We start from the raw sequence: 12,191 nt of genomic DNA, 5'->3' as shown, positions 1-12,191 counted from the left end.
TAGACTCCCCACAATCCAAGCAGCAGCTCCTCCAAGGCCCCTCCATACCAACCCCTGCTGCAGCTGCGCCAGTCTTCTGTGTTCTTCAGAAGCCCAGCTGGTCAGCCCCAGTGTGCCCCACCAAAGCCCCTCTGGCCACAGCTGGGGGAGGGGTGGGTCATCTAGTTAGAAGCCAGTCACTCACCTGATACGCTGCTCGTGACATCAGCCTGGGCCAACTCCATCAACACCCTCCCCACCCCATCTTAGCAAGGTCTGGCTCCAAGGCTAGAGGATGGGGTGGTACAGCTTCTCCTTACCTAGGGGACTGCTCACACCCAACCTGGCACAGGACTGGTGGAGCTGCCTGGAATCCTCTGCCGAGGTCTGCCCGGTGTGGGCCAACCCTGCCCCCAGCCTGCTGTGCCCTTTCCCTAGGCAACAGCATCTATGGTAAGTGCTTCCTTCAAGCTGAAGCACTACAGGCCTGGCTGGGTGAGCACGGCCAACGCTGGCAAAGACACCACGGCTCCCAGTTCTGTATCACTACCATCAAGACAGCCTGGCTCGACAGCAAGTACGTGGTGTTTGGCAAAGCTCTGGAGAGCATGGTGAGTCCCACAGCAGATCCCAGGCTGGGGCTCCTCGGGTTTCATCCCATTCTTAAAGAACCCAAGCCATGGACAGATTCATGTCACCTAACCTTAGCAGAATCAAAAATAAACAGTCCAGATCCAGTTACTCGGGAGGCTGAGACAGCAGAGTCCTGTGAGTGCAGGCGTTTGGGGTTCGTTGAAGCTACTGTGCTGTAGGACCCTGCTCATCACTAGCCAGACAGAGTGGGGTGCAACTGAGCATAGTGTCCCTGAGCAGCCGTGTGGTGGCTCACTGCCGACTCACCCCTTCTTTCTCCTGACCTCAGCCTTACCTGAACTTTCACAAAACTCTGCTGGCCCCTCAATGTCAGAGTTGCAAGAAAATCTGTGTCTTCAGGCTCTCGTGTGCTCCCCCCGCCCCTCATTAGATCATTAGAACTTGGTGCCTTGGGGTTGTAGGCTGCATGTCCAAAGTGGGACCCAGCCCTCTGGAGCCACATGGCAGGGACTGTCTCCAAGGGTAGCTGTCTTCCACTGACCAATTGTCCCTTCCCAGGTGGTGGTGCAGAACATAGAGAGTACCAAGACAGTCAGGACAAGCCCCTGAAGGACATGATCATCATACACTATGGCAAGATTGAGGTGGAGAAGCTCTTTACCATCACCAAGGTACAGGGCGCCCAGGGACCTGTGCCCTCTGCATGACCACCTGCACCAGCCCCACTGCCCTTTTGAGAGTGAAGGTAGCCTGGCCCAGAGTTCCGAGCTGTGCTGGGACCGACTGAGTGGACCTTTCATCTCACATTCCGCAGGCCCAATTTTGCAACAAACTACTGGTACCATTGCTGACGGACAAAAAAATGAGTTTTTTTTTTTTTTTAAATAATCTGGGCTGGTTTAGGTCTCCTCTTGAAGCCCCCAAGTATGCATCCCGCTGTCAGAGTTCGGCTGCAAAGGTGGGCACTTCTTGCCCTATCTCCAGGCTCCTCAACTTCACAAGCTGCTGTGCCTCGACCTTGCTGTCCCTGCCTCCTTCTGGTCTATGTCATGGATTATACCTGTGTCTCCCATCTTCCTCTAAATTATCCTTTTTATTTCTCATCTCACCCTTCCTTGGCCCTGTCTGGACGCTAAGACCACCCCAGCTGCCAGTCCATGCCCAGTTCAGAGCTTTGACAGGGGACCAGGCATGGCCGAGTCCTGGGTTCAGGCCCAAGGGTAACCCAGGCCTGGCTCTTGGAGTGGTGCTCACACAACTGAGGCACGTGACTGCTCACAGCGGGCCCAGAGGCTCCCAGACTCCTTAGGGCTTCAGTGGCAGAGGAGCAGGGTCACAGTCAGCCTGGGACAGGGCTGGGGCTGGGCTCACACTGAATCCATAGAGGCCCTGAAGCACATCATTTACCACATCAGGCAGAGACTCTGGGGAAGGGATGCAAAGGTAAGGGTCTCTGCCTAAGCTGAGAACGGGTCAACGCTGCAGCTGTGAGCTGCTGCTGTTGCCAGGCAGGAATTCCCCCAGGGTGCCCAAGCTGTTGGCCTTAGGGTCCACTGGGAGGTGTCGAAGTGCCAAGAATTCCGGTAAATCCTTGGGCACATCTTTGTTCAGGTACAGGATACCCCGGATATAGGCCTCCAACCCATTGCCGCTGTTCCAGGCTCCTGCTTCTCCCGTTGGGCAGGTGCCTTGACGAGAAGTCAGGCACTCTGTACAGTTTCTTGATCATGTGGCCTTTCTCCGGGCTCTGCCTGGGCTCCTCAGCCTCTGGCCCCACTGGTGGGATGTGAACTTCCACCATCCGCACCTGGCCACCACCCCTCCGTAGCTACTCAGCAGCTACTCCTCTGGAGCCTGCCCAGACCCCTGCAGACACCCTGTCCCCCTGGATTTCTAAGTGGTGGTCAACTTCTTACAACCAGATGAATTGAACTACTGTGGTGCCGAGTGCAGGAGGCCCACCAGAGGGTTATTGCCAGCAGCATAAAGGCAGAACAGGGGAAGCTTCTGGAACGCTGTTAGGGATGCTGCTTGGAGAAGCTGTTGGAGGCTGCTAGGTCTCTTGGGCTGTTTTCTGGAGGACCTCGTCACGCTGGCTTTCCTAATGAACTCTGGAGGAGCTCTGGTCCTCATCTCGAGTGTCACTTCCTGGCTCCAGAGGGGAAGGTGGTGCTGCTCAGTCTCACGGAGAAGCTTGTCACATCGGCTTTCCTCATCGCTGGAGGAGCTTGGTACCTCACTGTTGCTGAGGACTGCTGTGGTACTTTTGGGGGAGCTCTGGTGCTGACCTTGAGCGTTGCTTCCTGGCTCCAGTGCAGATCCCTCAGCTGCTAGTACCGATCCTTCATCCCGCTGGCACAGACTTCCTAGCTTCCACCACTGATCTTTGTGCCTTTCCAGCACAGATCTGTGAAGCAGACCTGCATGAGACTTGTTGTGGGCTCTAGGCCTCCAGCTGGACCTATGGGAGGCATTGCTATGAGCTCTAGGTTTTCATCTGGACTCACAGAGGGTATTAGGATCCAGCGCCTCAGCTAACATCTTTAGTATTGAGTGTGTGGGCAGATTTCTTGTGCTTGCTACACATGATTCTTGGGTGATTCTTTACACAATACTATTATAAAATGTGTCCTGTATTATATTGTTCTCTTTGCAAAAACCCCAAACCATGACATTTGGCTTATCTTTAAATCTCATCCTGCCATTTAAAACTTGATCTAATGACTCTGATTAAACAAGTATTTTATAAATAAAATACTTGGGCCTGGGGAGATAGCTCAGTAGAATAAATGCTTGCCTGGCAAGTGCAGGGTCCTGAGTTCAATCACTGGCACAGCAAAAAATAAAATAAAATAATAAGTAGAGTAAAAACTAAGTAAATACATGCAAAGATTTCTACAGAGCTGTGACACTAATTATTGCTAACCTCATGGTATCTTAAATGTATCTGTACTTTCCAAGTATACAGGCCTTTAAAGATGCAAAACTTAAAAAGAAACATCTTATGATACTGGTGATATCTACGCTAAAGTTGTTTATGGTAGTAAACTTTTTCAGCCGCAAGCACCTGACTCTTCCTTGTGTTCCAGCTACTTGTGATGAGAAACACAAACCAATTTAGTATGGGACAGCCAGATGCTGTGGTACTTTTCAGGCTTACCTTTGTGTGGCTGTCATATAATTGTGCTCTCACAGCTAAGACGAGGTACTCAAGTACTGTGCAGGCCAGACAATGTCAATATACCTGCATTATAATAGGGCTATGTAAACATTGCACACTCCAGACAGTATCACTTTAATGGTTACAGTCTAGGCATTAATAACTTGGTTTTGTATCTTTTTTCTTTTATGTATTTAGTACAGGGTCTACAGGGTCTCACTACACAGGTTGGAATTGTAGTGATCCTCCTGTTTTCAGCCTCCTGAGCACTGGGATTATAAGTGTGGGTCACCACCCATCTCAGTGTGCCCTGGAGGTGGGGCCAGCACAGCATGTTGGGGATGGAACCCCAGTCCCTGCATCTGCCTAAGTAGGTGCTCTAATCTGCTGAGCTATCTGGCTGGCCCTTATCGACTTCATCTTTTTAAGACAGGGTTTCACTATGCAGTTCAAACTGGCCTGGGACTCGAAGCAATCCTCCTACCTCAGCCTGATTGCTGGAATTACAGGTGTGAGCCACCACACCTGGCTGACAAATAAACTTTATAGACAGTACATCCATAAGCAAGTTCATTTTACCATAAATGGCACTCTACTAAAAGAAAACAAATTTAGGTAAAAGTTGCTTTATGTCATTTAATATTTTGTAATTAAAGGTAAATAACTAGAAAGTTATTTTATACTACAGTGGGAATTTAGCTACAGTGGGAATTAAATCTGTATTTTCAGATTTAAAATTGTAATGGTTCCGATATATTGTAATCATCATGTGCTAAAATGTTGCACTGCTAAGATCTCAAATTTTCCCTGTAAAGCTTTATAATTATCTATTAACATCCTACAGAAATCTGATGTCTAAGATAACCTACGCTGGGAAAGCAGTATCAGTGCTCTGGTCATATTTTATATTTTGAAATGCCCACCTCAATTCTACTATAACTGATCTCCTGAGTATTCAACAACCGAGGCATAAGCTAAGAAATCTAACTGGGAGCTGGAGAGCACGCACCTCCCCGCCAAGTGCAAAAGATGTGGGTTCTATCCCCAGTATCGCATACTGTGCTGGCTACTGAAGCCAGGTGTGGTGGCACACACCTATAATCCCAGTGCTGGGGAGGCTGAGGCAGGAGGATCACTATGTGTCTGAGCTGTGTAGTGAGACGCTATACCAAATAAATCAAAGATTTTAAGAATTTAGAAATCTAATTGGGGGGGAACTACCTGCTCGGGCCCTTCTCCTGTCCCACTCTTGGACAGGAGCTTTCTTTCTCTCAATAAATATATTCTTTTTTAAAAAAAATTTTATTTATTTATGTGTGTGTGTGTGTGGCCAGCTCAGCCCACTAGGGGGCGGGGCTGGCTGGCATGTGGTGCTGGGGATTGAACAGTGGTCCCTGTGCTTTGCTAAGCTTGTTTCTAAGTAGGTGCTTTAGACCACTGAGCCATCTCACCAGCCTTCAATAAATATATTCTGCTCATAAAAAAAAAAAAAAGAAATCTAATTGGGTGAAGAGGGCAACCAACATTTTGGCCCTGGCCCTCCACGTTAAACAACCCAGGACATGAGGCACTAAACAGATCCTACAACTCAAGAGGTCACCCAACCTCCCGAGGAGAAAGATTGTTGGATCCTAGTGATCAGGAGCAGACCAATGTACATTGTGCTAAGAGGAGGGTCACCAATTACGGAAATGTTTCCTGTGCTTCCAAGACAAGCCATATGATCAAGCAAGACTATGACTCATCCTAGCAACGGACACTGATGGAGGTGTTAAGAGGCTGTCCATGTGCTCCTAAAAGTCCTGAAAATTCTTAACTGAACTTGATATAGAGACAGGTTAATTTTGATTGACACATCTCACTTTAACTTGATCTTAAACACCCAGCAAAGAAGTATAACCACAAAGATATGTAAAGGAATAATAATAACCTAGGCTAGCTATGAAAGGAGGAGCTCCAATTACTATACTAGCCTCCTGACAGTCTCCAGTTAACAAGTAACATCTTGTTACTATTATGGTTCAATGAGGCTAGGAAGCCATAGGGGCAGCTATAGAAGCTCAGCAGGAATCTCTAAATTCCTTAGCTTAAATTGTCCTTCAAAACTGCAGAGTTCTCCATCCTCTTATGGCTCGTGCACTAGTAAATGAAACCTGTTGTCTGGATAAATAACATGAGGTAAAAGAAGACCTTAAAAAGCTGAAAGATAACCTCCATGAACAGGCAAGTCTAAGACCCAGTTAGTTATGATTTTTACTCCAATTTCTTAAAAAACACTGTCTAGACTTGGTTCTCCCCTACTCATCCTAACCTATCTTTCACTCTGGTTCTTATGTTTGAGCCATGCATTGAAACGGTTCTTCTTTCCTAGAAGCTGTCAAATGCCAAATGGTAATGCAGCCAGAAGCAATGATAAACGCACCAGACTCCTTTTACTGAAGCACACTAGATCAACTCTCTGAAGGAGTCCCTAACTGCCGAACCCCAACATGGCTTCCAAACAAGGCTCCTTTGATCAGCTTTCTGAAACAAATCCCACACTGCTGTCTTCCCTACATCAACTCTTCTCAGCTCAAAGAAGCAAGATGTGGTCTTGATCCATTCCCCCTTAATGGCAGCTAGGGGTACTTCTTCAGAGGGGAGAAATGGAAAGAGTGGTTTATTTAGTTAGGCAGCTAACTAGAAGAGCCTAAGGTAAGAGCTGGGTGACCAACCTTATTATTAAGAATTAAAATAAGAATTAAGAGTGAATTAGGACTTTGGGCCAAGTATGAACTTCTTTGGGAAATATGGATGCAGCCCACTCTCTACTAAGCTTCTGAGTTTTTTTTTTTTTTTTTTTGTGGAACTGGGGATTGAACTCAGGCCCTTGCGCTTGCCAGGGAAGTGCTTATTCCACTGAGCCATCTCCCCAGCCCCCTGAGTTCTGAGGAACTTAAAATGCAAAACTGCCTGTTTTGTTTTCTCTAAAATTCCACATTCCTTTAAACCCTAATGCTGAAGAGCTGGATTAGAAGCCTGAATCCCATCGGTCATTCTGAATCCACAGTGCCACCGGTAACAGGGGGCCACTGAACAACTGAGCAAGGACCAGGGGATAGCTCAGTGGCTTAAGTGCCTGCCTGGCAAGTGCTAGGTCCTTAGCGGGATCCCTGATACTGCAAAAATAAAAAGCAAACAAAAACAAAAGTGATTCAGTTGGGCATGGTGGCACACGCCTATAATCCTAGCACTTGGGCGTCTGAGACAGGATTGTTTCCAGTTGGAGGCTAGCCTGGGCTACAAAGTGAGCTCTGAACTGCATAGGGAGATCCTGTCTCAAAAAGACAAAACAAAACGAACCCTGAGCAATTCCTGTCCTTTGCTTATCCATAATTAGCTCAGGCTAGAAAGGTCACGTGGTCATCCCCTCAGGATTCCCTCCTACAAAACCCAGGAGTTATTCTTTTTTTTAATTTAATTTTTTTCCCCATAATTTTATTGATAAACAGCAATGAGACAGTTTCAAATCAAATTGGTAGGACAGTTTCAATAATTAACACATTGCATACATTCTTAGTGGTTAATTGCTGTACAAGATGCAGACTTGATATCCTATTTACAAACACCATTAGAACAAATCCTCTATTCATTAAGAGAATGTAACTGTGTATCTATCCTAACCACTTTCAATACACAGATACAAAATGGACATTCATCTGCATCCCCTTTTTTTGTTAAGTTCCATCATTTAAATATTATAGGTGTGCAAACTCAGCAAAATATTCTAAAAGAGTCCACTAGTCCATAATAGTATTGGGTCTTCCGCTTCACTGGCAATGTCAGAAATTGTTGACCTGAGTCCCCTACAGCTCAACATAACACCATGGCTTTACTTTTTTTTTTAAATTTTATTTATTTATTTATGTGTGTGTGTGTGTGTGTGTGTGTGGCCAGCTCAGCCCACCAGGGGGTGGGGCTGGCTGGCATGTGGTGCTGGGGATTGAACCACGGTCCCTGTGCTTTGCTAAGCCTGTTCTAAGTAGGTGCTTTAGACCACCGAGCCATCTCACCAGCCTGGCCTTATTTCTTATACTTTGTTTTTATACATTTCTGCTGGATGGTTAAGACCAAGGTGAAGCAGGACCTATGCAACAAGAGTTGTAGCTTTTGGGTCTGATAAGGTCAGTGAAATCCCCTTAGGATTTATACCCAGGAGTTATTCTTATTTCCTATAAAACTCTCCTCACCTCCAAAACAATGTTGACTGGTGATCTATAAGCCAGAGATCAACGAATGATTAGTTTTCTAATATATGCCTCCCAGGTTGCCCCTCACTTCTCTCCTAGTAGCCCGTCTTTAGCGGTCTTCATCCTATCTTGTAGACACCAACAGATATTTCCATAATCTCTAGGTCTAGTCTCAATCTCCTGCTGGAGCTTCAGACTCACACACTTTCCTACCTCTGGAAACCTCTACATGCTGCTCCATTGATCTTGGAAATTCAGGGTGTTCATACTGAGCTTGTCACCCACACAAGTCATCAACAGAAAGCAAGATCACCTGTGCTCCGAGTCCAGCTCTGTCACCTTCTTGCTCTAAATCTCCAGCAAGTTGCCTAACTGATCTTTCAGTTTCCTCATCTGGAAAATGAAGATGATAATCTCACAGGATTATTTTGTGAATTAAAATGAGTTTCCCAGTGCCCAGGACTAGCTGTAAAGTATTACCCACTATTATTTTCCTCAGTGCCCTGTCAACTGAATTCAACAGATTTTAGAGACAGGTAACATCCACTTAGTTGTCAAACTAGATAGCCAAATGCCATGTGGACTTTCTCCCACTGCCCCTCCTTTTCACATGCTTCTCTATCTCTTCCCAAAGCCCCATCTACACTACACTGCAATTAGCTTGCTCTCCAAACTACCATTTGTTAGACCACTGCCTTCCTGGGCCTGGCTCATGGTATCAGCCTGTGCTGAAATCAAAAGTAATCACTCTAAAATCCATCATGACCTCACTCCTCCTTCCATCTGCACATTACACTCCTTATGCCCCAAACTTTTCTACTCCTCAGGGATGGTCTTCTTCCTTAGTGAACTGTGGCACTGCTGGCTCTCCACTAGTCAGACACCTCTGTCCAGAAACTTGCAGTCCTAGGCTCTGCAGAGCCTGCTGCTTCCTCACACCCTTCAGCTGTGGTTTCCTATCTGGCCAGAATCTTTAATTGGCTTACCTGCCCTCAGCTGCCCACCTACTTTCTAAGAGGCTTCCAGAATGACATTAACTACCAACCAGCCCATCACCACCGGGCAAATCATTCATGACCCTCAAGAAAAAAAATCCAAGCTCTTTCACATGATTTTCTTCCAGGATTGGGTTGGTGTCACTCTCCACTGGGGTTCTATCCTTCTTTCCCACTGCCAGATTTCCAAACTCTCTTCCAGGAAGAGAAGAATTCAACAGAGGCATGCAGAGTCTGGCTCTCCATCGAGCCAAGAGTGTCTCATGAGTGCCTGCACAGCCCTGGCGAAGCAAGAGGCATTCAGTGAGGTCTGTGCAAAGAACAAGCAGAACTAAGAACACAAGAGGCACCGTGACATACCACCACGTAGACTGGCACAGCTCTCCATTCCTGCAGCCTTCTAAAACTGCACATGCTCAGTTCTCAGCACCACACTATCTTGGTAACATGAGGTATTTCATAACAGGATAATTGTGGGGTTTAAAAGTATTTAAATAGTTTTAACACAGCAAACATTCAATTCCTTTGGCCAGGAATTACTGCATGCCAACTATGTGTTACCCAAGAATTTAGGCTGTAGGGATATACTGCATTTTCACAAACTCTAAGACTGTCACTTTTAAAGGCTCATCATTTACTGGAAATTAAAAAGAAAAAATACTACCAGTTAAACCAGGGCACACTGTCAAGTATAAGATACATCCCGATTTTCCGAGTACTAATTTGTGGAAACACATGCACCTTAGATTCAGTAAAAGCAGTGATAGAAGAGCTGGGCTTGGTGGCACACACCTGTAATCCCTGCTCTCAGGAGACTGAGGCAGGAGGACAAACGTGAGTTCGAGGCCAGCCAACAATATATAGTGAGTTCAAGGCCTAGCTCAACTACATAATGAGACACTGTCTCAAAAAACTTAAACCAAAATCAAAACAAACCCAAACAAAAAAGAAAAGATACAGAATCTACCTTCAGGTAAGTTCTTTTCTAACAAGGAGACCTGATAATTAACATACAATGACAGATATAATAAGTAGTAAATGGAAAACTAACACAGGGAAAAGGGATGAGTGAAAGGAGCTGCTGGGATAGCCAGGGAAGGCCCTCTGGGAAATGATGCAGGCAGGGACTTAAGATATAAGTTGTGGATATGCAGTGTTCCAGTAGAGGCTATATCCAAAATACAAAATATCTGAGCAGGAAATATCTGGTGGGTTCAAGAACATGCAAAACAAGCATAGCATATAGGTGGAGGACAGTTCAGACCCTGGCAGCCAACTTCCTCAAGCCCACTGGTGTTTCCCATGTGAAAGCAGGTATCCTTGGTCTAGTTAGGTGACCACAGTGGGTGGGGAAGCTAAGAAAAGCAGTGTAACATCTATCAGGATGAAAGGTATACAGCCAGGTCACCTGGTTTTGATTCTTCACTCTGCCACTTAGAAGCTACATAAACCTGGACAAATTATCTAACTATTCTGTACCTTAGTTTGCTCAGTTATAAAAAAGACACAGTAAAAATACCTGAGTTACAATTCAATTTTGAAGATGAAAACAGGTCACACTTTCCAGTCAAGACACTAATGATTGGTTATTACCTTTTACCCTAAAGTTATCTATCTATCTATCTATCTATCTACCTACCTACCTACCTACCTACCTACGAATCTGAGACAGGATCTTGCTTTGTCCTTGGGGCTGACCTTGACCTCATAATTCAGGCAGGCCTCAAATTCACCATGGTTTTCTTGGCTTGGCCTCCCAAGCTATGAGATTAAAAGCATGCATCATCACAGCTAGCGGTCATTTTAAAAACAGTATCAAGGAATAAATTTAATTGAGCCCTAACATAAGGCTACATTTCTAGATTACTAACTGGTAAGGTGGTAGTTGTTATGTCTAGTTGTCCCCCCAAAGCCTCATGCAGTCATGGGGTGGGGACTTCTAGAGTTTAATTCATGGTCAAGCCTGGGATTATGGGTTTTAGTACTGCTGGGATTATGGGTGTGAGTACTACACCCAGCCTGGGGCAGATAGCCTGAATGCAATTTAAGGGAGACAAGACTTCCCCTCTGTATCCATTGCTGCTGCTACTTTATTCTGCTTTCTCTGCTCTTTGCTGCCATCATGAAAGTTTGCACTCTGCCATGTGCTGCTCTGCCTTGAAGCCAGCCGAGTATGGACTGAAACCTCCAGTAACTAGGAGCTAAATAAACCTTTCCCTCCTTCATTTTGAGTATTGGCCAATAAGCAACAAGAGAAAAATAACTGAGACAGATGTCATACCATTAGAGAAATAAACTTTTCGTTATATGTATATACACATATATATGTCTTTTTTTTTTTTTTTTTTTGCAGTACCAGGGTTCAAACTCAGGACCTTGTGCTTGCCAGACAGGCACTTACCCTGCTGAGCTATATCCCCAGCCCCTAGTTCATTTTTCTACTACAGAATAGTAACACTGTTTTGGGAAGTTTGTAAATCCATATTAAATAAATTGATCACTCTCAATCACTTTACCCTCTTCTACCATTCCATTCTCTCCCCTAATTCTGTTCCCTACCTTCAAATGTCTATCTTCTAGGGTCCTATCATCTCTTCTTTACTTATATTTTGGGTTTTTATATAAGAGAAAGCACGTGATATTTAACTAGTCTGGGGAAATACATTTTTACGAGTTTAAACTAGGCTTTTCCAAAATTACTTTTTAAAATAACATGTTATCCTCCTATAAACTGTTTTGCAGTATATAGAAGTAAGTCCCCTGTTTAGTCACTTATAGCACCTATAAAAAGGAGCTGTATTGTTAAGGAATATTATATCTACCATACAGCATTTTTATTAAATGGCATTACAACATAAATTATATTAATACCAAGTAAATTTCCCGAGTGTAAGGTCCACATACAAGTTCTGGGGTTTTTTTGGTACCAGGGATCAAATTCAGGACTTTGTGCTTGCCAGGCAGGCACTTATATCCCTGGCAAGTTCAGGTTATTCTGCATGGCCAAAAAAGATATTGGTAGGGCTGGGGAGATGGCTCAGTGGTCTAAGTGCCTGCCTGGCAAGTGCAAGGACCTGAGTTTGATCCCCGGTCCTGAATGCCATGCCAGCCCCAGAACCCTGGGTGCACAGGCCTGTAACCCCTGTGCTGAGGAGGCTAAGACAGGAGGGTCACTACGAATCCAAGCTGTGTAGTGAGATGCTATATCAAATAAATGAATAAATAAATTTTCTT

General features: G+C 45.2%; 2 protein-coding genes and 1 pseudogene across 2 annotated transcripts in view; 1 reads left to right on the top strand and 2 right to left on the bottom strand.

The window, feature by feature from the left end:
• The window catches only part of Oser1 (oxidative stress responsive serine rich 1), a 90,181-nt gene that overhangs the window by 61,440 nt on the left and 16,550 nt on the right, over positions 1-12,191 (top strand). The gene's annotated exons all lie outside the window — the stretch shown is intronic.
• Gdap1l1 (ganglioside induced differentiation associated protein 1 like 1) overlaps positions 1-12,191 on the bottom strand; it is a 62,748-nt gene that overhangs the window by 48,011 nt on the left and 2,546 nt on the right. The gene's annotated exons all lie outside the window — the stretch shown is intronic.
• Positions 1,494-2,375, bottom strand: LOC111816670 (annotated as a pseudogene).

This window comes from Octodon degus, unplaced genomic scaffold, assembly GCF_000260255.1.
Source record: "Octodon degus isolate 3935 unplaced genomic scaffold, OctDeg1.0 scaffold00037, whole genome shotgun sequence".
Taxonomy (NCBI): domain Eukaryota; kingdom Metazoa; phylum Chordata; class Mammalia; order Rodentia; family Octodontidae; genus Octodon; species Octodon degus.
This window is presented reverse-complemented; position numbering and strand designations above follow the sequence as displayed.